The 27,178-nt window shown below is 40.6% G+C and overlaps 1 protein-coding gene and 1 long non-coding RNA gene across 16 annotated transcripts in view; one reads left to right on the top strand and one right to left on the bottom strand.

Annotated features, from left to right (window-relative positions):
* The window catches only part of ICA1 (islet cell autoantigen 1), a 141,538-nt gene that overhangs the window by 38,252 nt on the left and 76,108 nt on the right, over positions 1 to 27,178 (top strand). The window lies entirely within an intron of this gene.
* On the bottom strand, positions 4,186 to 21,960 carry LOC131829433 (uncharacterized). The gene is made up of 3 exons (XR_009352852.1): positions 21,830 to 21,960; positions 16,527 to 16,731; positions 4,186 to 4,283 (listed from the first exon to the last, which is right to left on the bottom strand). It is a non-coding gene; the product is annotated as an uncharacterized LOC131829433 (long non-coding RNA).

The raw sequence follows: 27,178 nt of genomic DNA, 5'->3' as shown, positions 1-27,178 counted from the left end.
CTGGAAGGCTGGACAATATCACGTAGAATTGTGTTGATTTGGTTTTATTTTGGAGCATGGTTACTAGCTGTATAACGATGAATAAAAACCAAGCCCTTGGTCATTTGGTTTGAATGTTGAAATACTACCCACTCTTAAGTGTCATCAATCTGTTGATTTTGGAAAATATGGTTTAAAGGAATCCTTTGCCATGCAGAAGTAGCTGAGAGATGCCTTACTCTACAATCCCTTATGTGCTGGATTTAATTTAATAGCTGAACATGGTGTACTTTGAATTTAGGGAAAGAATTTGTTTTTAAGAAGTCTATATTCAGGGCTCCATCATCCTCTATATTAGGCAGGACTGTCACTGAGGACAGGGACCAGATTCATCTCTTCACTTTCGTACCCCAGGGTCAGACTAGCACCTGGCCCAGGTTAGCATTCGTAGAGCATGCTCCGATTCCAGCCATGGAGTCTGAGGTCCCAGACCCACTGTTTCTCCAACAGTAGGGCATTCTGGCCCCACACAACTCACCTTGTGACGTTTTGGAATTGACCTAGGGTTTTACAGTTAAGAAAGAGCGTTATCAGTTTGTGACTTGCTGCTTTCTTGGGAATGAATTTCAATTGTGGAGTTTGCTGTTAGCTTGGAGTTTATAACATGAAATTTAACTGTGAGCAAGCTTGAGTGTTTTGTCCCAGCAGGATTCCATTTTGAACAGAGTCTCCATTCATCTCTCAGAAACGTGTTACCAGAAGGAATTTTTGTGTCCTCTGGGAGAGGGGTCCGGCTGTGGGTGGCCCCTTAGGAGTCACTGTGGGAGCGAGAATCTCAGTCTCTGCAGAGCCAGCTGCCACCTTCATGGTTCAGCTGATGAAGCCGGAACTAAAGTAGTATTTTGCTATAAATTCAGTTCTTTGGGCTCACACTTTCTGAGGAGATAGATTTCTAATTCATCCTCACAGATATGATCCCATGGTTGCAGTCTTAAGTATGCATTCATTCATTTATTCATCCTCCCAACAAACGATATGGAAGCCCCACTGCGTGCTGGGCCCATGCACAAAGATACAGTAGCAAATAAGCAGGCATGATCCCTGCCTTCCTGTCCTGGGTCGTCAGTTGGGGATGGAGCAAGTAAATGTGATGTGGTAGGATGGATCGTTGTCTGAGGTGACACATGGTGTCACAGGAGCACCTAGGAGGGGCTTCCTTGAGGAAGTCACGTCTAAACAAGACAGGAAAAGATGAGTGGGAAGGACTTGGGTCGAGGGAGAACACACAGCAGAGCAGAGTTCCAGGCTGAGGGGGACACTTAGGCAGTGGCCTTTAGATGAAAGCAAACGGCACCTGGAAGGACCTGAAAGGTTTTTACAACCAGAGTACAAAAGCAGAGCAGGTGTGGGAATGGGGGGACCCGTACTATGGCAGCTGGACAGGTACGCAGGGCCAGACTAGAAGAGGCATCTCTGGGTGGGGGTTGGGGGAATGGAGGGTGTTGAGGCGGGAGGGAGCACCATCACCTTTCTGCTCTCACTCGCTCACCCAGAATGTAAGGTGGAGAAGGGACTGGGAGGACCCAAGCTGTTGGGAAGACATGGGGGAGATATGGGTGCCCCTGATTGAAGGGGCAAGCAGACCAGGGAAGGGTTCTGGTTCTGTTCTGCCCTCTCCCACATTCCGTAATCGCACCATTTAATTACACAGCTCTTCATTCTTCTTAGAAATGAACAGAATAGTATAAATAAATAGCAAGATCAAGTGTACTTTCCCTTCCAACCATTGCTTTTCTCATCATGTTTTCAAAGGGCTAAAAACTTTTTAAATAACACACAGTGAGCATGACCAAAATGATGAATGAAAAACTTAAAATTAAACAAAGCAAATAATCTGTTTTCATTCTGGCACCCTTTGAAGCACATGGGCCTGATGACAGATCTCTCAGCAGCAACACTAATAAGCATTTATTAAGTGCCTATATTTGGTGATGGAAATGCAAAGAAGTGGAAAAGCTTGATCCCAGCCTTCTAGAAGGACCCTGCTAGTCATCTGTTCCTTGTCAAAATTACCGTGATAAACAAGACACCTGGAGAGTGTGGCCATATGTAGCTATTCTCTGAAAAACCAAATAATAGGAAATAGATGAATTTCAATGCACAGAGCTGGATGGCGTAGGAGCGGTTGGAAGCCCCCTCCTGACAGCGTGATTCACCCTAGGAGGGAAATGGACAGGAGACGACACCGTGAAGTATTTTACGAGCAGTTACAACGGGTGATATACGTGCCCTTTGAAGGCAGAGTAAAAGCGTATGATTTAAAAATAGAAGTCAGCTTCTTGTAGCAGATTACATCAGCTTAAGTTGTGAGCTCACAGAAGAGCTTTTGCAGCCTGATGCCCTTGAGAGAGTCCTCCTGTGGTCAATTAAATGTCTTGTTTTTCTTGAAAGTCAGAAATGGGATGGAAGGTAATTATTCTAAATGGAATAAAAGCTGCGTTAGGTGTAAGAAAATAGTTCTGAATCCTCTAAAGAGATAATATGGAAATGTATACGTGGGTATTTGTTATGAGTCGCAGTCCTCATAGACAAGGACAAGGGAACCAGCGTTTTAATGAGGGCCATTTATTAAATGGCTTAATCAAATCCTACAGCATTTGTCTAGGGTTTCATCACCATAATTCAAAAGGGTATCTAAAAGATATTGTAGGAAACAATAGGTATTGTAGGAATGATATTCCTACAAAAGGTATTGTAGGAATGATACACACTGGTATTCTTGGGCTTGTGTCTATTTAAAATAGTGTTAGATTTTGGAGAGCTGCTAATTCACTCTAAGTCCTGTTAGCAAGTAATATGTTAGTGTGAGATGGTTTCTTAATAAATGGTGGGGGCTTAATATGTGGGGCCTTATTTGGGTCATCAGTCAGGGGTGTTCCTGTGTCCCACTGAAGGTTTGGGTCTATAGAGCTTGGTCAAGGACTAGTAAACAGCAGTATTGATGTTAGAGGCTTTTTTTTTTTTTTTTTTCCTGTGGACAAAGACTTGGGTTAATTAATTTGACAGTATCATTAATTACTGCTGAAATCATTGGTCTTTGTCAGAGGTCGAGCTCTTTTAGCAATTGAGGGCAGGTCCCATGGGAGCTGGAGATGCCAAGTAATGCAGGAATATCACTGCTCAGCCATCTCCTCATTCTGTGTTAAAAGCCTTTCCTTTTTTGCCTGAGCTATCCATCCAGCTTTCTGGCTTGCACGGGTGTTCTGCTTCAGTTCAGTGCCAAGGGCAGGGCTACGACCCCCCAGTAAGTTGTGATGAGTGAGCGTGGAGAATTTCAGGTTTGGGTCCACACAATAGACCAACCTATGAGCCTGTTTAATCAGTGCCTTGACTCCAGGACTCTGCTTTAATTCATACATAAAAGGGGAGGGCGTTTGACCCATTATCTTTTCTGTCTCTTCTAGGGCTGAAATCCTACACACTGGCTTGAGTTCTTTGATGAGTAAAAATTCCTTTTGTAAAGCTAACATACTCTTGAACCTATCTGTTTCATGACCCTCCATCTTCATTTCCTGGTTTTTTTTTTTTTGGTGTGCTTGTTGTTCGTTTTGGTCATTTAACTAGGGAGCCTATTTTTTTGTGGTCTCCAAGAAGATCAAATCAAGTTGTTAACCTTCCCGCTGGGTGGCTATTTCTTTACCTAAATGCTATAGGAAAGATATGCCATTCTCATATGGCACACGTGGGAAGGGAACAAATAATTATATCCCTGCTTTCATTTTTTAATTTCATGAGATGAGGATTTTGGGGGTCTATGTGTCTTTATTGATTTCCCCCTTGAACTCACTGAATGGTAAAAGTTAGTTTCAGGTTTAAGTCAAGACCATTTGGAAGAGCAGGCATGAAACAGATCACTTGCAGACCTCATAACCAGCAGGCTACTGCTCCTGTTTGGAAACAGAAAGGAGCATGACTTCAGGGTTGGGGTGGTTCTATGCTCTGTCCCCAGCCCTACCTACACCCGCTGTGACAGCTGGGATAGGTCTAGTGAGCCTATGGTAATTTTCTCATTCACTAAAGGAGAAATAGGTACTAGCTGGTCACCAAGCTCTTTTCCAGTTGTAACATTATTCTTTCTCTAAATTGTTAAACTCTGGAATTCTTAAGCTTATCTGTAGAGAAGAATAGACACTGGAACAGAGCTAACCTGTCCTTTGTCATTGTAGGGTTTTCCTCCTCCTGCAGCTAAGTACTGGTCTTGTTGAGTCTGCTTGATCCTGTTGCAGTTGATGTAATCTCAGACTCTGGAAAAGAAGAATACTTCACTCATAATTCTTGGGTATAGGAGAGTGATATTTTTACAAAATGATTCTAATTATTTTTTTTTTGTTTTTTTGTTTTTTGTTTTTTAGATTTCATTTATTTGACAGATCAGAAGTAGGCAGAGAGGCAGGCAGAAGGGGGAGGGGGAGAAGGCTCCCCTGCTGAGCAGAGCGCCCGATGCAGGTCTCCATTCCAGGACCCTGAGATCATGACTGAGCCACCCAGGTGTCCCCTAATTATCTTTTTTTTTTTTTTTTAAGATTTTATTTATTTATTTGACAGAGATCACAAATAGATGGAGAGGCAGGCAGGGAGGGGGGGAGCAGGCTTCCCGCTGAGCAGAGAACCCAATGTGGGACTCGATCCCAGGACCCTGAGATCATGACCTGAACCAAAGGCAGTGGCTTAACCCACTGAGCCACCCAGGTGCCCCCCCCCCCAATTATCTTTTATTTAGATAATACTTTTGCAAGGGTTAGAAACCTAATGCACATGGGCCAGCCACCTGTTTTGGTAAGTGACGTTTTATTGTAACATGACCACATGCATTCACTTATATATTATCTCTGTCTGTCTCCATGATATCGTGGAGAGTTGTGTAATTACAACAGAGACTGATCTGCAAAGCCATGATATTTACTTTTTGCCTTTTTACAGAAAAGAGTTTGCTGGCCTCTGATTTATAGGCATTTCTAGTGTGTGCTAAAGTGAGGAAGTTTTAAGAATTTAAAAATGTTTCATTATGATAAAACATATACCATAAAATTTGCCATCTAGCCATTTTAAAGTATCCAGTTTAGTAGTATTAAGTATATGCACATTGTTGTACAACAGATCTCCTAAACTTTTTCATCTTGCAAAACCAAAACTGTGTACCCATTAAGCATCCACTCCCCATTTCCCTCTACTCAGCCTCTGGTAACTATTTTGCTACTCTCTGTTTTTATGAATTTGACTACTTTAGCAACCTAATATATGTGGAATCATGCAGTATATGTCTTTTTGTGACTACATAATGTCTTCACGGTTCATCCATGTTGTCTCATAGGGCAGGATGTCCTTCCTTTTCAAAGAATGATAATAATAATTTTAAGGAATAATAATTTAAGAAATAATATTTATGCTTATACCACCACATTTTATTTATTCATTCACCAACAGACACATTTAGGATACTTCCATCGCTTGGCTAGTGTGCATGTGCTACTTATGAACATGGGTGTGCAAATAACTGTAAGACCTTCCTTTGAACCCCGAATCCATAATGAACAAACATAATAGGCATCTTATAAATGTTTGTATTACTGAATGATATTTAATCCTGCCATTGAATAAAAACAACACTTATGCTATGGAAGTAAGCAGTCATTTGATTTTATCATCCTGGAAGATATTGTGTAAACATACTAATTCATAATTTATATTATCTAATTTCTGTTAGAATAGTAAATATTGCTCTATTTAAAAAAAAAAACCTGTATAATACCATAAAAGCAAATGTTTTGGTTTAAAATAGATTTTTCCATGGGGGAGTGGAAAGAACTATTTCTTTCTTGAGAGAGGTATCAAATCTTTGCATATGGCACTTCTCCAGTTGTTTGAGGAAAAAGCTTACTTAACTCTCAAGTTTCAGAGTAGACTCTGGACAAAAGTGTATTACCGAAGTGTGAACTGATCCCATCCAAGATAGTTTTCCTTTTGCCAAATTGTCTGGTTTTTCTTCCTAAGACTTATATGTATTGGATGACATATGCAAACCTGGTTTCTAGAATTTCGTGGATGATAATATACAAAACACAAGAACTTCCTGAGTGGAACCAGCAGGTTCCAGATCAAAATTGCCACCATATAATGAGCCCATTTTATAACAAGGCCTTCTCGGTGCGTTCGCAGCTAGAATGTCTTAGATGGATTCATTATTTCCATGTTTCACCATGTTGTGCTTTTGGCTGTAGGGTCAGAGGAGTGGCTGGGGCCCATGACACACGCTCCCTCCCTCCCCCCAGCCCGACCACAGACTGTTCCATCTGCCTCTGTCTCCTTTTGGTAGCTTCTAAAGAAGGTGTCATTTTAGATTATGCTTAAATGGAAAATACTCTATTCAAGTAGTATGATATACTAGTTACTGTCTCTCTCATTTCTGTCTCCAAGTCTGCCCTATCTGTCTACCCCTCCAGATTACCCTCTTCCTTTTGGTTAACAGCTCAAATATCCTCTTTCAGCTAGTCCTCTTATTCCGTCTTGGCAAACTGGTTGCAAGTCTTACCATCTTCAAGAATTGAGTATGAAAAGACAGTTGTGCCCTCATGGGTTAGCTGAGCACTTTGGTTTTGAATGTTTATGCTTTAGGGATCCATTCCACTATGCTATTATTCTTATTTTATAAAATGGTGGTTTTACTTAGGTACACAAAATAGAGTGCGATTTTATTTAATTTCAAACAGAGGCAATATATCGGCTATCTCCTGAATGCTAATAACTTTACAGTACTGTAAGTTTTATTAGAGTTAAAAATAATTTCCTTCAGATACGCTCTTCTTTATAACCAGACCTTTCAGTGCCGGGGTGGGGGGTGGCAAAATGATTTGATGATTGTCTGAATTGTCACTTTTACATCAGACTGGATTTTTAAATCGGCTATGGAGAATTAGTATTTCAGAAAGAAAACTACTAAATCACAATTGCTTTGGGAAAAACATGTGTTCTGTGTTGTTTTGTCACCAAGGGATATTGAAAGGTTTTGAGTGGTACTTTTTAAATTATTGGGTTATTTTTTGAGAAACCCCCCCAAGAAAGTGTTTCTAACAAAATTTATCCAAGTAATACTGACTATGTGATGGAGTCACAGACTGTTAGGGTTTTACAGGTTCTCCTGTCGCTCAGTAAAACTCAGAATCTTCTTGCATCCAAGTCCTAAGCCGATCTGTACTTAGCGTTTGAACTATCACAAGAATGAGTTCATAGAAAACTAGTATTTCCATTCACAGTCCTGAGGTTAAAAAAAAAAAAAAAAAGACATGATTATACTTGATCTTCAGAAAACTGACATAATAGTAATCTCAGAGGGTGATTAGCCACGGAGGCCCACATGTTATCCAGCATATGACCTGGTCCATGGTAGCTCTCTTCACTAAAGCGTGCAGTTTCTCCACCAGTTTCATTTCTCGTGTCTCACAGTGACTTCACTTTGCCTCCTTTAGTGAATTTTTAGTGAACAGAAAACCTTGAACAAAAAGCAACTTTAATGTGTATGTGCTTCCCCTTCTAGCGTAACATTTTCAGGGCAATCCCAGGTATAATAGAAATATCCCAAGGGAAAAAATTCTGTTTCATATTCAACAGTTATCCCACACTTAATCATTACACAGGATGAATGAAATTCATATATGGGAGTCCTAAAATCTTACATTGGCCAATTTCACATGGACTCAGGGAGTCCTAAGAAGAAGCAGGCCCTTGAAAGGCCATTGGTTTAACTTTGACATGAGATTCCCACATGCATTAATCAGGCTTCTGTTGTTCCCATCAAATGAAATATGATTTTAGGGCTTGGTAACACTTCACAGTTGATTGGCTCTTTCTATCCAACTACCCGTCTATCTGTCCATCCATCTATTTAAATTCACTCCCCAGCTGTGATCCTGAGACAACCATTGTCATTTAGATGCTGATTCCTTACTGTGGTTCTTCTGGTGACTGCTGACGTTGGAATAAGGGATACTTCTCAAGATAGATTAATTACATAAACAAATTAAGGGATGGTTTTTTTTTTCCTGCTTTGTTCTTTTAAATAGCGACCCCTTCTCCCCCAGGCCTTCAGAGGTAGGACTCCGCATTCTTATAAGCAAACATAGTTCATGGGTATTAGTTCATGTTCTGAGAGAGGTCCAGGCTGAGAGATTTGGAAAATAACCCACATAGAGGGAAGAAGGGCCATATGAAAAGCCCATAGATTTAAAGCATGGGAAATAAATAAATTTATCAAATAGACAGGGAAGCTGAAAAGAAGCTAACAGAGTAAAATTTATTACATTTAGGGCCTTGTTCCCTTTCACTTTTTTTTTATCTTAAGGGGAAAAAGATACACGAGAACCTGGGAATAGTGATTGCTTCTTTGGCAGGGGACTAGGTTGGGGGATGGGAGGCGGGGGATGAGAATGAGGTTGGCGTTGTACTGTATGTCCTTTGGGTGCTTTTAAAGCTTGTGTCCTATGCATGTATTATCTTTCCAATTACATGTATAAAAATAATGAAAATTAATATTTGAGTGAGAATAAGTAAGATTTGATAGAAGGGAAAATACGGATAGAAAACTCTTAAGTTAATGAAAACAGATGAGAAACCAGGTTTCAAAAGTGATGTCACATGAGCAGCTGAATGAGGAGTTTGGAGGATGAAGTCATTTTCAAGAACCATCTTCAAGGAAGAGCCATGTGAGGTGGTGATGTCACTGAAGAGAAGAAGGATCAAAGGCAAATGCCTGAGGGAAACCCACCAAAATTGAGAAAGAGAAGAATGTTTCTTTTGAAAGCCTTTACTGTTCTAAGAGCAGAGTTATGCCTATCCTGAAGGGTTTGGGGCAAAGGTGAGAAAGTAAACAGATAGCTTTTCCCATCTCTTCTCAACTGCATCCCAGAAGGAAAAAGTTCTCTGATATGCATCAGTGAGAATGTAGAGAAAAATCCTCTCCCAAAAAAGAAAGGGGGAGCTGGGAGCTGTTTCAGAAGGAACAGTCTGCAGAGTTTGGACTCCACATTAGGTCCTTGGAGTTGGGTTGGAGCATCGTATAGGCTGGTATTTGGTCTCTCAACTTGGAGGTTTTCTGCTGGCTTGAATGATGTGTCCTGTGTTCACTGTCCACATCTAACTTTCACGCATACTCCATATACTCAGACAAGATCTTGCTGGCACCACTGTATCTCTCTCAGCCCTTTTCTCTAAATCTAGCAGTTTCATTAGTTCCTTTTTATAGGTCACCTTCCAGGTTTTACAAATAAAAACAAAGCATACTTATGTGCCTATGAGCACCAATTTTGTCATTAAAACTTCTGGAGAAGTAATCTCCCTTGTCCTAAATTGATCTCTATCTGCTTTAGCTTCCTCATTTTTATTTTTTACTAGTTTATTTTTAATGCTCTTACCAGGGCCTCCTAATGCTCAAGTTTCAAAAGAAACTGAAATACATGCCGATTCTAAACCACGTGTCTTTTTGTGCACACATTATGGATTGGGGGCCCCTTAACTGAGTGTACCTGTCAAAATCAAATATGACTGGGAAGGCATAAGGGCTTCGTAGCTACCACGACTCCCAGAGACTGGAGACTGTACTCGGGTTCCACCAAGATTTTATCATGGTCACCATAAATCAGTGTTTTAACAAGTTGGAAGCATCTTTAAAGATTTCCATATCTTCCTCATCCAGTGTAGGCAAAACTTCCTTACCCTCCTTCCCCAAGCCCTGCCAGGAAAAGCCAATGATTTGTAAATTGAAGCTATGTCAGCTCAAGCTTTTATTGGTACTTATTATCTGAGTCTCCGTCTGCTTTTAATTTTAATTCTTTGCTGAGAGAACTAGCTTGGCCTTTTTTTTTTTTTTTTTTTTAATTTTTGCACATCTTTCCACTTTAAAAAGCAATAGCTAAAAGTAGTGATGTGAGCCAGACAATGGTTTCCAAAGTTAGCCTCTCTCTTTCCTATCTTTAGTGTATTTTAGGTTTGGGGCAAACCTCTTGTTTTCAGTGTTGACCTACTTGCCTCTCTCTTCTCCTGTCATGTCCCCATTTCTCCCACCATCCTGCAGTTTCAGCAAATAAATCATGTAAGGAAAACAGACATTAAGAAATTGATGTTAGGAAAGAGGGTTTTGAAAACAAAATGAAGATTTGATCAACTTTTTCACCTATCCTTTGAGAAATGAAGAATGTATTTTCATAGAATGTTAAATATGAGTTGTGCAAAAGTCAAAATACTGCTCATTTTAAAGATATCTTTTTCTAGTACAAAAGCACAGCAGATATTTAAGTTCTATGCTGAACAATATGATCAGTTTATTTATATGAGATAATTAACATATTTGAATTTTTTCCCAGCCGAGGGTTTTTCTTAGCATTCTGCCATATAGATAGATGTAGCAGCTACTTAAATATGTACACAATGCAGAATATTTCTGATTAAATATTTGTAAAATGCTCTTCAGTTTAAAAAGCTGTTTCATATTCATCACTTCGTTAAAGCTACACAGCAGTCAGCGAGGGCATGAATTCTTTGTCCTGTTTCACAGCTAAGACTGAAAAGGCAAAGTCTGACTGACTTGCTCACAGCCACATACATGAATCAGCATTTGAACCAGAGTCCTCTGAATCCAAACTCAATGCTCCTCCTACCATTCTGCCCCAAGTTCTACCTAATCCAATAAATGGATCCCTTGTGTAGTGAAGTTGCTGTGGGAGAAAATGTTTTTTTTGTGGTGGAAGAGACCGGGCCACAATCTTCCAGAACATTCTACACCTTCTGTTCTCATTTTCTCTGACCTCAAAGGCCCATTTTACTTGTACTCTTCAAGAGTACTGGTATTTTTTTCTTTCTTCTCTCTAGGCCAGTTCATCAATCTGTCTTCTGAACATCTAGTCACATTTCTACATTCAGCATTTTGCGCTTTTCTTCTACCTTGCTCTCTGAGTGCCCTTTTGAGGTGGAATGGCTGGTGTTCAGGTGTCCTTAGGGTCAGGAACCCAAGTCCCACAGCAATGTACTTCAAGCTCAGAGCCCCATGTGTGAACAAATGGTATAAGGCTCATGGATGGAAAGTAGACATCACAAAGGCCAGCACTCTGTCCAAGGGTCCTATGCATATTGGCTTGTAGGTTTAAAGCCAGGACACTATGCAAAGACTTTGACTCCTGAGAAGAAAGGAATAGACAGAGGCCCCTCAGGAAATTGGGACAAATAGAGAGCACACCTTCGTGATGTTTTCCCTAAAAGACACACATACAACCAACCTTGAATTAGGGCCTCTATGGTCTGTGTTGAGAATGAGAATTGCCTAAGAAGCAAGCTGGACATGGAGAATCCTGGATTCCACCTGATGATCCTGTTTTAGGAGGCCTGGGGTGGACCCTAGGCATCTCATTTTCAGCGAGCTCCGGAGGTGATTCCCTTGCTGGGGAATCCCCTGACCACATCTTAAGATGTACTTTCTCAGAGCACCATGGTGGCATAGCTGATGCTTACAATGATGACTAATCCATCAAAAAGCAATTTCTCTCTAATGATAGACATTCAAAAGGACAGATGTTTAATGGACAAAGATATCTCATTTTTTAAGTTTTAAAAAATAGAGTAGACTTGAATTATATGGAAAAGCCAGTTAAATGAAGCCACTTGATTCTCCCAGGGGTCCTACTATATTAAGCATTATTGTGCTTTTTGGTAATCACCATATATGTTTTCTTAAACCCTAGAACCTGGAGATTTGTATACCACAGACACTCAAATATACTTACTTTGCTCATTAACAATCTGTATTAATCTTGCTAATTAAATCATTTTTCCTATTTCCACTAAACCCTCCTTAGTGTACTCCACACTGACTCAGATAACTTGAAAAAGCTAGAATGGAGTCTCAGGTTAGTTATTATCTAGAACTGATTACTCAAGATCATGCTGCTTTGTGGGTGCACAGCAAACAATTCTGAGAATTAATTTATACATGTTCAACACAGGGAATTTTCCAGGCAATCTGGCACTAACATGCATATATCCTAATACGCATGTTAAAAATGACCGCAGCATTACAAATAAATCCCACCCCCCCACCCCCGCATCCTTCCTGGTTCTTGTGGTTTGTCTACCGCCTGTCACTGGTCCATCCACTTAGGACTAGATCAGTCTCAGACTGAGAAGCCTTTACCACCAGGTCCTGCAAAACTGCCGTCATTGTACTGTGTGGCTTGTTATGGCCAACATTATTCAAAAGAAATAATGTCCTGACTTTGACGTACTTTCTGTAGTGAGTACCAAGGTTGAGGAAGAGTCACAGATATGAAAACAGTACTGCTCATTTGTTGCAGAATGACATTTCTGTTCTTGTGGGGATAGATGAGAGTCTGTGAAATCATAAATGAAGAATGCCAAGAATATAGTACTTTGGCATTTCTTGACAAATGTCAGCCATTCTTGAGTAAGACAAATAAGACTTTGAAGCTGAATGTAATAGTAGAAATGATAACAGAATTAATAAACACATTACTAAATATTTCTCTTGTGCCAGCATTTTACATAAATAAGCTCATTAAAATTCTTCAAAGGATAGATATCATTATCCCCTCTTGACAGATGAGGATTTTGAAGCTTGAAGAGGTTAAATAACTTTCTTATCGCCACACAGAACATGGACCAGATGGGAAGGGGTTATAAATGTACTCAGGTCACCTCTACATACATAAGTCCTTATTTTCTAGACCAGAAGTGTTTTCTTTATGAGAATGCATGGTGGGGACTTAAAGATTTATCAGTTAAAGGAGGGTAAATATTCTCCCTTGTTTCAGTTTAAATACTGAATCTACTCCAAATGTGTCTTCCTACTAGCACTAGTTTTAGTCTCTTTGGAATGCTCTTTCACAATTCCATCCTATTTCTCCCCAGGAGGGCATTGGGCTGACTACATCCTAGAATTGGGCAGGGAGGATGGTATTCTTGAAACCACCCTAAATCCCCTGGCTCTTTTCCTTGTCTTTGCTGCAATATGGCTAGTCTGTGCTTGCATGGTATGTCCCTGAAGCCTATGGCTAAGATAAGCCCTGGTCTCTTCCTTGGCTCTGGTAATGTTCTAGGAGCTTCAGCCACCTTTCCTTGACAAATCACCCTAATGGCAACTCAGACTACTTTAGACTCCAGTTTGGCCTTCAACCCGGGGCCCCTCCCTATCAAGTTCACCACCTGGACCCTCAGCCACCTTCTACTTCCTTCTGCAGGTCAGGTGAAATCTTCTGGATTTCTTCCTCTCCATACCCAAGAGCCCAAGGAGATCCTGGGGAGCTAAATTATGCCCTCCGTCATCAGCTGCACTGCTCTATTTGGATGCAGCTGATCCTGTTTGGAGCCAAGATAGGCTTAAGAGGCAATCCCCTTGCAAACCCCCAGCCAGGTAGTGAGGCAGACTACATTTTGCCTTTAATGTTTCCCTCCATGCTGGAAGAGAGGCAGACACGTATATGATAACACCAGTGCCATGAGCTATTCCCAAAGTCCTGGGAGGAGAGAGGAAGTGATTTCTCAGCTATTCACTAATCTGCTTCTTCTGGAAAATATCCTTTCTCCGTCCTTTCATTTCACCAACAGGCTCCTTTTCTTTCTCAAGCTGACTAGAAGGCATCCCTCAAAAATCGTCATCAGATCCTCTGTCTTTCACTATCCTCAAACTCGGTAAGTGACCTAATACATTGTCACAGCTACAACTGTGTTCTCGGTATCGGTCACTGGATCTCATCCACTAAGCCTAGTTTTTGACTTAAGCTAATGAGACCCCATAGGAAACGCTGGTCTCTTCACAATCTGCTTGACATGATACTGTCCTCTCCCCATGTTCAGTCTCCTCCTCAGATAAGCCTTTTGTTCTTACAATTTACCTGGCTTTGTTGATGGCCCTACCAGTCTCGAGACTCCAGACTCAAACCTGACACATTCCTTATCTTCACCCCCTTTATCCAGTCAGCCATCATATAGCCCACTGAGACTTCCTTCAGAATACTCCTTGTCCTGGTCCCTTCCTCTTGAGTCTCATGCAGCAACACCAGTCTTGGATTTTTATCACCTGGGGCTTTAATCAAAGATCTCTAACAGATAAACCCTCCCCCTGTCTTTCTTGCCCCTTGCATAGTCTTCTCCTTCCCCCTCCAACCACCATATACAGACACATACGAAATAGTACCTTCTCTAATGGTCTTGATGGTCTTGTCATGCTGCATCTCTGCTCAGAGATCTACTGTGCTTATCTGTTAACCATGTTCCCTGTGACTTGCCCACTTTATCCATCCAGTGCTGGCCCACACTCCAGTTTAACTGGACCATGTTATCATCAGAACAGGTTGCAGCACTGTTTGGCAGTAGAGATACTAAAGGAATAACTATTAATGTGGGGAGAGTCCTAAGGAAACTGAAAACATCCTGTTTTCTATAGATTTTATAGCAGTAGGAGGTAGACTCATTTGGATGTTTTAGATGCAGGTCCCAGTAGATGATCTTGTGTCCTCTTCAGATGTGTATATCTGTCCACATGACAGTTGCACCTGGTGAACGGATCTGGGAAGACTTTTGCTTTTAACCAAAGAGGGAAGTATGCTATCAACCTTACCTGACTGTTGTTTCTACCTTACTAATGAACTGTGCAAGCTTCCTCTAGGTAGAGACCTCATATACCTTTTGAAGAACTTTAAGACCATGCTTTGTGACTCCCTTTGGTACCTTTTATTATTTTTTCCCCTCAGCTTCAGTCAGAAATCTTGTTTCTTTTATGTTTGTTCTGTCAAGCATTTTTATATGCCTGTTTGTACATTAATTGAGAATCCCTTGTCACCTAGAGAACGATTCTTGTTTTCAAAAGCACTTGTTTTCAAAAGCAACATTGTTGTTCCTCTTCGTCTTCCTGCGAATTGAATAAGAAAGATCTGCCTTGTCCTTTTTGCATCTTATGTTGTACCTTCTGTAAAGGCAGAGTTTTTCCTTAAAGCACGGGTCAGGATTCCGGCTTCCCTGAGACTCCTTGAAAGAGGTTCCCAGGGGTGCCTGGGTGGCTCAGTGGGCTAAAGCCTCTGCCTTCGGCTTAGGTCATGATCCAAGAGTCCTGAGATCAAGCCCCGACTTGGGCTCTATGCTCAGCAGGGAGCCTGCTCCCCACTCTCTCTCTGCCTGCCTCTGCCTACTTGTGATCTCTCTCTGTCAAATAAATAAAATCTTTTAAAAAAAAAAAGAAGAAAAGAAAAAAGAAAGAAAGGGGTTCCCAGAGAGGCAGACTGACCCTTCTATGAGGGACAGAAGCTTGGAAAGTTAATGGGAATGTTGATCAAGGAGAGAATTGGATTTTTAAAAAGGAGATGTGAATTCCTAAGTGCCTTCTCTATGGCAGTATTTGTGGGGTTTGTTTTGTTTCTTTTGTGTGTGTGTGTGTGTGTGTGTTTTTACCATTTCACTTTGATTTAGGAGCAAAAAGTTAACATTTGCAAAAAGAACATTCACTTCAAAGATAAATCGACTGTCCACAGAAACTCCAGGCTTCTTTTCCATTCTTTGAACTTCCCTCAGTGGCTTCAGTGACCAGTTATTGAATGTGCCTGCTGTGTTGGATACCATGGAAAATAAAACAGATATATAAAATAGTTTCCTCCTCAATTTTACAGTTTGGTTGGGTGGATAAGACATACACCTTTAAGAGAGACTACTTGGTTGCTTGGTATTCACATGAATACTATGGTCCATGTATGGAATTTCCTTAGATTCCTGTCCCTTTAGAACTTCAGGAGGGGACATGAAGTCCCACCTAAGTTGGGTGAACTTGCCACTTTAAACTAAACATATCTATTCAAATTAAAATTCACAATGCCAAGGAGGGAATAATCTCTAATAATAACTATTCACACTCAGAGTGTTCCACTTTTTTTCATCTTTCATTTTATAAGTCATAGTTCCTGTGCCATGACAGCGACATCATAAGGAGCAAAGTAGAGGCTCCCAGAATGTGATTCACACATGGTCTCGTTGGAGAACCGGATAGAACTGGCACAGACACTTTCCTGGCTGACTGCAGATGGAATGCCCCTTTCAGCCAGAGCATGACTTGGTTGAGAGCTGGTTATGAGACTGCATTTACCAGTCAGGATTTCTGCCTGAGAAATAGTAGGAAAGAAGCTTGAAGTTACTTCTGGATTCTAAGGCTCTGCTTATTTGGTGGAAAGAGAACAAGTTAAAAAAGAATCGTGATGACTACCTTTATATGGGATGCCTAGAGGCAATACCAGGTTTTGGAGAAGTGTGTGTGTGTGTGTGTGTGTGAGAGAGAGAGAGCGTGTGCGCTGGAGAATGAGGGTGCACAAGTGTGGGAGTGTGAGAACACACATGCACCCTGAGAATTAGCAATATAGCTGCTTCCAGCATTTTTCCTGCCTGTCTTTACATGATTATACCACAGTTGGAAACAGGGAGCTATATTTTAATCCAGCAACTCTCCTCACCAGTCAGCACCTCTGTATCCCATGGCATTTGGCCTGTTTCCTGCATTTTCTTCATTTTTCCAAAACAATCCTGGGGTTTCTCTGTGCTCTGCTTCTGGTGCTTTGGCAGTTTCCATCCTCAGCTTGGTGTAACTCATTCTCCAAACATGTGTCAGTTTCCTCCCATTGAGCACACATGTTGTTAGGCAAACTTGAGGGCACAGAGCTTAATGGGAGACAGCAATTTAAGGAAAACAAATCCTATATGAATGTAAGTGATAGATATAAGTGTGTAGATACCAACATGTAGCATTCCCCAAGGCATTTTCTGGCTATCAAACCATCTCTTTACTAGGTGCTATTTTATATAAATTGGACAAGCTAGCTACCTTAAACTAGCTACTCCCATTAATATAGTTTTCAACCCATTGAAATAATGGAAGAAGAAGAGCAGTACTAAGTTCACAGGTGCAATTAAGTGTTAGCATTCACTCATTTAACAAATGTTTCATGCCCCTACTATGCACAGCACCAGGAATACAGTGCTCAGCAGAACAGGCATGATCTCTGCCCTCAGGGAACTAATAGACATACAATAAATATTTCATACTGAAGAAAACATAACTCAAAAGAAAATTATTACACTCTGGAAGTATGTGACTGGAACCTCGTTTAGACAGGAAAAGCAGAGTTCTATGTTTGGTCACTGATTTTAGCTTAGAGCTTGAGGATGCAATGGTGACAGCCAAGTTTCAAGGGTGAGCTCTGTGTGGAAGTTACAGAATATGTGAAAGTCCTGGGGTGGGAAAGGGCTGGGAGGAAAGAGACCCAGCTTGTGGGAGCAGAGTCAGCGAAGGGCAAGAGCCAGGTCATGGAGGACTTTGTAGAATGGGTAAAGGTCTTAGAATTTAGGTCTAGGTATCCTGAGAAGCTATTAAGAAAAGGAGTGAAATGATCAGATTTGTGTTTTTAAATGGTTATTCTGTCATATTTTTGGATGTGTACTAAGAAATGGGTGAGGAAGGGAGTGGAGAACAGGCATGGATTGTGGGAAAATATTAATGTAGCATTAAGGTGACTAATGATGGTGGCTTGGACAAGAGTAGCAGTAATCAGTGTGAAGGAAGGTTGAGGCACCTGAGATCTGCTTTGAGGTTAACATGTATGGAAATTGGTGAAGGCTTGCCAATGGGGAGAGAAAGAAGAGTTGAGGGTGGACTCCAGGTATCTGGCATAGTGGAGAGAGAGGTAGCATTTACTGAGCCATGGAAGACAGGATGAAAGGCAAATTGGAGCGTAAGAACACTAACTCATTCTTCGAGTACATTATGTAGGAGTTGAGTATGAGATACTCCCAAGTGGGTTTGTATATTTCATTTTGGAGCTCCACAAAGAGGACTAAATAAGATATTTATATTTAGGATTTGTTGGTATCTGTGACTGATAATGCATGAGAAAAGATGTGATCCCCTAGGAGAGGGTTTGGAATACAAAGACAAAAATGACCAGAATTTCAGCATTTAAGGGTTAGGTATGGGAGAAACCAATGAAATGAAGAGAAAGCAAGATTATTTGGTGTCATGGCAACCAAAAAAAAAAAAAGAAGAAGTTATTTCAAAGGAAGAATATATGTCAACTATGAATTTCCCCACTGTTATGTAAAGTATGAATACGAATAAAAGGTCTTTCTGGATTTAGCATTAGACAAATCCACTTTACAGAATTATTGAATAAATGTGCATATGTGGAAAGAAAAATGGGGAGACATTAGGAAAAGGGTTTATGGATGTGGGAACATCTCTTTGAGAAGCTTGGATGGGAAGTAGAGTACATGGAGGACAGAAGCCTAAACCTGATTTTTCCTGATAGGGGACACTGAAACATGTTTGACTGCAGGTGGGAAACGGGAGGGAGGCAGAGTACAAAGTTAACAAAGAGAAAGGGCTGTCATGGTGCTAGTGGGTCCTTGTGTAGAAGACTGGAAGGATTGAAATATAGAGCCCACACAAAGAGAGTAGTCTTTAGTAGGAAGAGGAAAGAACAGGAGGGTGAGGGGAGCAGGCAATGAAGAAATAGTGCAAAGATTGTGGATCTGGTGGTAGGAAAATTAGGGAATTCTCATACAATGGCTACAGTTTTTTCCTTGAAGGATCAGAAATAGCCATCCCCTGAGAATAAAGTGTGTGTGGGCGGGGGAGAGTTGGGTTTAAGAATGTAGGACAAAGCATGACATATTTGACTAAAGGAACATTTAGTGGCTTGAGGCCCTAGTTGGAGGTAGTCATTAGGGCCAATGTGTATAGCTGTGCCGGTTGTGTATTGCACAAGCTTGACATACCTAAGAGGGATGCTGTTCACATCATAAGCATAGATTAGTATATGTTTTATGACAGGTTAGTGGCAGAGAGCAATAAAGTATCTTATTCTTACAGAACCAGAATACTTCCCAACAGAGAAGTGTTTTGAGGAAGGGACTGCTTCTTTTAATTCACACACAGGCACCGTAATGAGATTCTAATATTGGCACTCATGCAGTTATAGGATAACTACACTCAGTTCATGGGTGACTTTTCCTCAGCAGCATGCAAGTTACTGCAGGCACAGACATGAGAAAGTGGGTGATTCGATTCATCCATCCTAGAGTTTTCTAGGCAGTTATGACACGAGTAGAAACAAGAAATGCTGTGATAGGAGCCAAAGAGTGATGCTCGTATAATATGAGGAGGAAAATGAGGCAGGAGATCAGTGGATCTGAAGGATCAATGAGAATGAAGCTCTGGCTACGACACTGGGGATTCCTGAGAAAGTGAGTCCCAACGGTAAGAAGCTGTAATCTGAGAGTATGCTATTTAATGGGTGATTATGGAGGTAGGAGGTTTCTGGGGAAGTCCAGGTCATTGTAAAGGAAGAGAAATTATGCTGATATACTTAGTATTTAGTCAATGGTATAAAAAAATACCTGTGTGTTTTCCTTTAACTGACAGTATACTCAGTCTAAAGTAGAAAATAATGTACCCCAAATTAAAACATGATTATCTCAATTTTCTGCATGTAAGCTCCAAAATATTAAAATAGAAATTAAGTAGAAACCATGGTCAGTGTTTTAAAATACAGTTTTATGTACATGTGCTTTCTCAGATGTTGCTTAGCCATTTCTTGGAAATTGCTAAGATGATTTTAATTATTTTGCTCTTTAATGATCTGAAAAATATTTCAGCTCTGTTATATTTTGACATATTAGTAAGGCTTGTTTTAAAAATAAGACCTGTATGGGTATGTCTAAGTTAATGCCCAAGGATAGGAAAAGGTAGTATAGAGGCTCAATAAATTATTTTTGAAAGTAGACTAGCACACTGGAAAGCTACTTAGATGGAATAAAATACCAATTACCATGAATACAAAAATAGCAAAATAAAAACAGAAACAAAAAACAAAACCTTCAGAGTTCACAAAGTATTTTAAATAAAGGCCACTTTAGCAATAAAGTTATGGCTTAGAATAGACATTTAGGGTACATTTAAGCTGAAGTCTGGGAAGTGTGTAAAAATATTGTCTTGCATTCAAGAGGGATCAGAATAGTAACCTCCAATATGTCTTGTGACTGTATCTGGGATACAGACATATCTTGTTTCTCCCTAATATTCATGTTCACTTGAATGGATATTTGGATGCTGTTTCAGTTACTATGGCTGAGTAAATTACTCCAAAACTTAGTAGCATGGAATGGCCATTTATCATGCTCACAGATTCTGTAGGTCAGGAATTTAGACAGGGCACAGAAATGACCCTTGTGACTTCCAAAGCAAAGGACAATACAGCTTCAGACTGGCTCCTTTTTTGGGGGGATGCTTGCCCTTAGAACCTAGCCAACAACCAGCATCAGCCACTAGACATGTGGGCAATTTGGGCTTCCTCACAGCATGGTAGCATGCTCACATAAAGAACAAGTTGAAAGCTGCATTGCCTTTTGCCTTGGAAGTCACATAGCATCCTTTCTGCATTCTATTCATTAAGGCAGTTAGTTACAAAGTCCCTCCCATGTGGGCTTGGAAATACTGCTGTGGCCATTCTTACAAAATACATTCTGCCATATACCTATCTATTCCTTTAGGAATTTTTCAAAGATATTTCCTGACATCTATTGGCATGCCCCTTTAAAAATATATCATTTGCTGAATTTGGTTGCAAAAGCTCTGCAAAATGAAAGAACCTCAGGTGCAGACAGGGTCAACCCTCTGAGAACACCCAAAGAACAGCTACCTCTCCTGACTAATCCCAAACCTTCATAACCCCTCTCCACTTAATCCTTTACTCTCACTCTGAGCTCGTAACCTTGCCCTCTACCTCAGTGAGTACTACTTGCTTGCTTTCCATGCCCTTCTCATCAAAACTTAAAAAAAAAAAAAAAAAAAAAGTCTCCACTTACCTCTTATAGTTCAACTCAGATGCCCAGATACTCCCCTGGAATGTATATGCCTTCCCAAAGTCCAAATTCTGTCAAGTTGTTCCCCCCACCCCCCAAGCTTTATCTTAAGGAACTTCTTCTGTACAATACTTATGACATTGACCACTCCCTCCTGCTTCAAACTCTGTGACCTTGAACCTGATAATCTATACCTTAGTCTTCTTCCTATCTTTGCTGTCTTTGACTGCCACCTCTTCCTTTGCCTGCCATATTAATATTGGACTTTCCCAGGGCCCCATCCTTAGCTAAAAGCCTTTGTAACTTTCATGCTTTTCCTGGGTGATCTAAACATGCTCCTGATTTAACTATGGTTGACTCTAAAATCTCTCCTTATTGCTAGTGTAGCCTCTTCCTCAAACCTACCCAAATATGCCTGACTTTCATGCACAGAGGGACCAGCACTTTAAATACAGGGCATCGAAAACTGATCTCATCTCCCTGTGTCCCTGTTTTACCACACCCATCCCCACACCCATGACAGCTCACTTCTTTATTCTCACTGAAAGTAAAAACTTCAGAAATACCTGGATACCTTACTTTCTTGTACCTTCTACATCTAACAGATCATCAGATTTGTAGATTTTGACCTCCTGAATATTTCCCAGATCTCTATCTTCTGTAAGCCTACTATCTCTGCTCTCCTTCAGGCCTTGTGACACTTGTCTGGACTACCAGTCTCTGAGGGCCTCTCTGTTTCAAGCCTGCCTTCCACACAACCAGTGTGATCTAAATGAAACCAAATTCTAACCACATCATGTCTCTGCACAGTGGCTGCTAAGGCCACAGGATTGAGTTCAAGCTCCTCAACATCCCACAAAGCCCTCTGTGGTTTTGCTTTTGTCCAAATCTAGGGCCTTACCTTACACCACTTCCAGCCTCATATTTTATGCTGCAAAAACATCAAGCTGCTTGGCTTAGTTTCCTCCAAACTATGAGCTGTTTCTTACACTCGTATTGTCTCCTCTGCCAAGAGACAAGGCTGAGGTCAATACCACTTCAGCAGGTAGGCGGTTGAAACTGCCTCGGCCTTGAAACAGAGAATAGAAATATGCAAAGGAAGGGGTGTGGAGTAGCACAGTGTGTAGGGCAGGATGGGTGGATGTTTGTGACAATGGGTGACATTTACTCAAACCACTTTTTCTGCCCTGGGCCATTAGCTTGAATTCTACTTCCATATTTTGGCTTGCGGTATACCACAATCAGTATTGTTTGTCACATGCACAACTTACAGAAACTTTAAATTTCAAAAAGAAAATTCATAGAAATATGCCATTCCAGAACAGTACTCTCCTGATAAAGTTACATCTTCCAGCAGACATTTTTGGTGACTGCTCCTGTTCTCCAGCTGCGGATACTCAACCAGCTGCATTAGCATCACCTAGGAACTTGTTAGAAATGCAAATTCTTGAGCCCCACCTTACACCTATTGAACCAGAAACTGGGGGAGTAGGATTCAGCAACCTGTGTTTTAGGTACTTTAGTAAGAGCCTCCAGGTGACGCTGGTCTAAGTACAAGTTGGAGAACCCATAGGTCTAAGACAATCTTGATTATTCCATCCTCTCTGTCACTACATCTAGTTGTAGACATCTAGACATATATACATTCTAGTTCTAATAGGTAACCACATTCACGTTTGTGAGAGGTAAAAGGAAGTTAGGTAGCTGGGAGTCTTCTGGGAAAAGTGTCCTTGCTCCTGAGAAGGATACTCAGAAAAAGATCACTTCTGTACTTCTCTGGATATTATCACGTCTGGATGTAACTCTTGTAAGTGCCTCAGCCTTCTTGGGAGCACGAAGGGTGCCAACTAATGTTAAAGCCAGCATGCTAAGAATGGCCAACCAGGAAATTGGAAAGAACTTCAAAGAACCATTGAATTAACTGACTTTCTTAATTATTTTGTTCTGCTTGAATCAGTTGTCTGATGCTTATTTAAAGCAATAATAAAGGGACACCTGAGTGGCTCAGTGGGTTAAGCTGCTGCCTTTGGCTCAAGTCATGATGCTGGGGTCCTGGGATTGAGTCCCCCATAGGGCTCCTTGCTCAGTGGGGAGCCTGCTTCTCTTTCTGCCTCAGCCTGCCACTCTGGCCTGCTTGTATGTGCTGTCTCTCTCTGACAAATAAAATCTTAAAAAAATAATAAAACAGTATTAAAAAATATATGCAGATACTTAATCTTTTTTTATGTGTCTGATATGTTCACCCATAGACATCATCTCTGCTACAGGCATTTTAGCCACAAACATTTTCACCACATAAAATCATGAAAAATAAAAGAGGGGCATAATGAAAATGTATATATACAAGGTTCTAGGCATATTTGCTCTAAGTATCTTGGCAGTAGACATCTTTACCATAAACATTAATCTTTATATATATATTACTTAAAAGGATATTAATAAGACATAATGAAACATGAAAATGAATAATAAAAAGATTTCATCATGAAACAAGATATTTGAATACATTCAAAGTGTATAGTGTAGATTCATGGCAATACTGCACAAATGTCTGATTTTCTTTTGTGGATTCGTACCTAAGCATTTATCTTCAGTCTTTTATTCATAGTATTTTATACATATTTTTCTTGTTGGTTTGTTTATTGATTTGCCTCCTCACTCAGCATCTCACTTTTTTTTTTCTAAAATCTCTTCCTTCATTAAAAGAGGTATCAGTTTACAAATATAGGATGTGTGCTTTGTATTGTGTTGTGAAAGACTTCTGTGCCACTCTTCTTGGCATCTTGTCATATGCCCATTGATAGACATTCCAAAGTTTGTGGGAAATGTGGGTTCAAAACTCTGCTCTGCTTTACAGATCTAAGATTTATATAATACAAAAATGGGAGTACTGCATCAATGGAGAGGTAAATCAAACTGTCAACCAGTTATTTTTTATCTTTTATGGCAAATTACCTATAGCCAATTAGCTGTGCAGCGAACAAGTTTACTGCAAACATTTACTGCAAACATTTTGCTGCAAAAATGTTTACAGCAAAGATGTCTATGGCAAAGATGATTATGGCAAAAGTACCTAGAACCCTTTATATATACATGTATTTATTCACACCTAAAGTTCTTCCTTTGTTTCTGTAGGTGACAAGAGATGGTAATTACTTACTATGCTAATGAGGTTTTTTGAAATTAATGAAACCTGGGTGTCCCACTCACTTCCAGAATTCAGTGGTTATGCTTCACTGTAACAATAAAATAATCATGTTCCAAGTCCTCTCCTATTTTTTCTAGAGATAGAGGACATTCTCAGGAGACCCTGCTCAGGCACTCAACAATCCCTCAAGAGTGCTGTGTTTCTCAGTTCTCTTGTGACTATTACTTGTGTCCTCAGTCAGCTGTCAGCCCCCAATCTGCCAGGCCGCTTTCCGCATCCCTTATCATCCTGTAATGGAAGAAAATTACAGTGCAGATGCATGAATCCTCGAATCTTTCAGTATTTCATTAGCTGAGTATTTTCAGAGTCCACTTCTGGAGGATGACTCTCTCCTCCATACTCAGCAGGTCCCCATGTCACAGGAGACAGCTTCACTCTGTCACCCAGGAGTGCCAGTGGCCCTGTCTTGTGCAGAAGTAAGGTTCATGGAGAAGATGAAAGTCTTCCTGGTCTACAAGGGAACAGCCTTAGAGAGGCAGTTCAGGCACTAGGAATTCACTTCACGGGCTTGCCAGCTGGGGAGCCACGGAAGAGATGGCTCTGCTGTTTCTCCAGGAAAGCTGAATCCAGACATGGTTGATAATGGTGCTCACTTTAGCAGACAGCATCCACAATGTGAAATTCTTGCAGTTTGCAGTTTCTAGGTGGGCCCTTTCTTGAGTTTGCCCATAATTGGGAGAGGTATTTTGGCCTTCAAGAAGACTGAATTTTGCCAATTACTGAAATCCAAAAAAATATCCAGCTTTCTAAACAACTGAAAAAAATTGTTACTTTTTTACCCTTTATACTTTACAAGTTGTGATGAAATCACAAAGATGAAATCAGACCTTACTTTCAAGGTTGTTTCCCTTCTTTTTGCTATCAAGGCTTTCAAAAACATGGAATTGAGTTCTTGCTGATAAGTACTTTACGCAAGGACAGAACGCTGTCTGAAGAGTGGTAGTCATGGGGATAGGAATACAGAGGAACTTGGAAATGAGACAGCTATTGGAGCTACCATGCCAGGCCTTTCAGGGAGAACAATGCAACTAGACCTCAGAGATTCTAGAGCTAGAGGGTACTCAGGGTTTGAAAACTGGCTAATCTCATCTCTTCTTTGGCAGACAGAACTCCTAGATTCTTAGTTGAATGCACGGCCGTTCTCTGAGTCGGTGTCTTACTTAGTTCGCCACTGCTTAATAATTTCTTTCCGTGTTCCCTAGTTCACATTTCCAGGAGAGACAATTTGATTGGGCTAGTTCATCAATGTCTTTTGTGTTTGAGCAGAGCTCTTTATACCAGATGACCTCACAGGTCATTGACCCCGATGGAATGACTCCCTTGGGTCAGGTGACAACCCAGGGTCTAATCAGCTGTGTTGACGGAATGGAGGTAGGGGTGAGGGACAGGGTCACAGGGTAAACTACAAAGCTACTCCTCAGGGAATTGGCGAGGGCTGCTCCTTTAGCAGAGGTTGTGGGTGGGGCACATGGCCTCAGAAGAAGCCTGTGGGCCTGCCAAAGGCGGTGATTGCAGGATAATCAAGTAGTACAATGCAGTCTTTCCTACTGGGAACATAAGGGAAGTCTGACTTTTTAAAAAAATTTTTTTCTTAAGATTTTATTTATTTATTTATTTGTCAGAGAGAGATTGAGAGAGAGCATGGCAGAGGGAGAGGGAGAAGCAGACTCTCTGCTAAACAAAGAGCCGTATGTGAGACTTGATCCCAGGATCCTGGGATCATGACCCAAACCAAAGGCAGACACTTACCACCGTGTGAGCCACCCAGGCATCCTGGGAAGTCAGACTTCTAATTCATAATAAACATCCACATTTTGACCTCAGCATGTTTTCCTTTGAGGGGCTCAGTTTCTTCATCTGTAAAATCAGACAGTCCATCTTCATGATTTCTCAGGACCTTCTATTCAGGGCAGATGCAAGTTTTACAAGCTTAGGTTTACATGTTTGGAACTCTCTTTAGAAAAAAAAAAAAACAAAATTAGGTACAAGGTCTTAGAAGGGGTCATAAAACTCAAGCTTTCTTAATTTCATATGTAAATCCACCTTTGCTTCTATTCTTAAATTCTGTGGTTTCTTTCTGGTCATTGTTTTGAATTCTGCCTACCTCTTGTCCTCACAGCCTGAGGCCCTACTGATGAACCACACACAGACTGGTTTTTAGCTTAATTCCCAAAGAACATGTGTTCCCCAGAGTCCTTTAAATAAACTGTAGGCAATTTGGTAGTTTAAGAGGGCAAAAAAAATTGGTCCACAAGCATCTTAGAAGTATGAAGTATAGTGGTATTATGATACTGAAATTAATTTGCATGATTTTTGTAGAAATCTTGTTACTTTCTAAATATTCATTCTTCAAGGTGCATCCATGCCTTAAAGATAGAGGTGGTTTATCTCAGCTAATGTACTTTCAGGCTCTGGAATTGTTGCTTCATGTATTATTGAATTTGCATGGGTTATTATCATTGCGTGCACTATAATTGCCTGTTCACACATAGGGATTAATAACGCCAAAGAGATGACAGGGTAATGTAAAATTTGAGGTGAAAATATTGATGTATTAACTCAGAATAACTTTATAAATGTTAACAGTAAACAATACTCCAGTAGCGGGCAGGGGTGGGGAGTGGGGTTTATAAATGTATATTTGCTGAGCTTGGATTTCACACAAGTAACCAAAAAGGAAAAGTTCTAAAAAGAAGTATGGCCTTATTAAAAAGCTGTGTTTCGTTGACTCATTAATGCCTTGTCACTAATGACAAAGATGAAACCTTGTCAGGTGGGAGCAAGAAAAGTTGGTTTTCTTTCATGACATTTTCCACAAAGTGTCCAATGACATCATGAAACACAATGATGCTTTCTTTCTAGTATACGGTTAATTGATTTTATTAGCAAAAAAAACCCAGAAGAATAAGGAAATGAGAGAGGTAGCATTGTGAGTTGCTTTCAGAATATTAGTTGCTGAAAGAGTACAACTTCTCATTTCTGGACCAACAAGGTAGGGACCAGGTTTGCTCAAGAAGCCTGGACAGTGGTGCAAATGCCTTT

The sequence above is a fragment of the Mustela lutreola genome, chromosome 4 (assembly GCF_030435805.1).
Source record: "Mustela lutreola isolate mMusLut2 chromosome 4, mMusLut2.pri, whole genome shotgun sequence".
Lineage (NCBI taxonomy): Eukaryota > Metazoa > Chordata > Mammalia > Carnivora > Mustelidae > Mustela > Mustela lutreola.
Note: the sequence above shows the minus strand (reverse complement) of the source record. Positions and strands in the feature narration are given on the sequence as shown.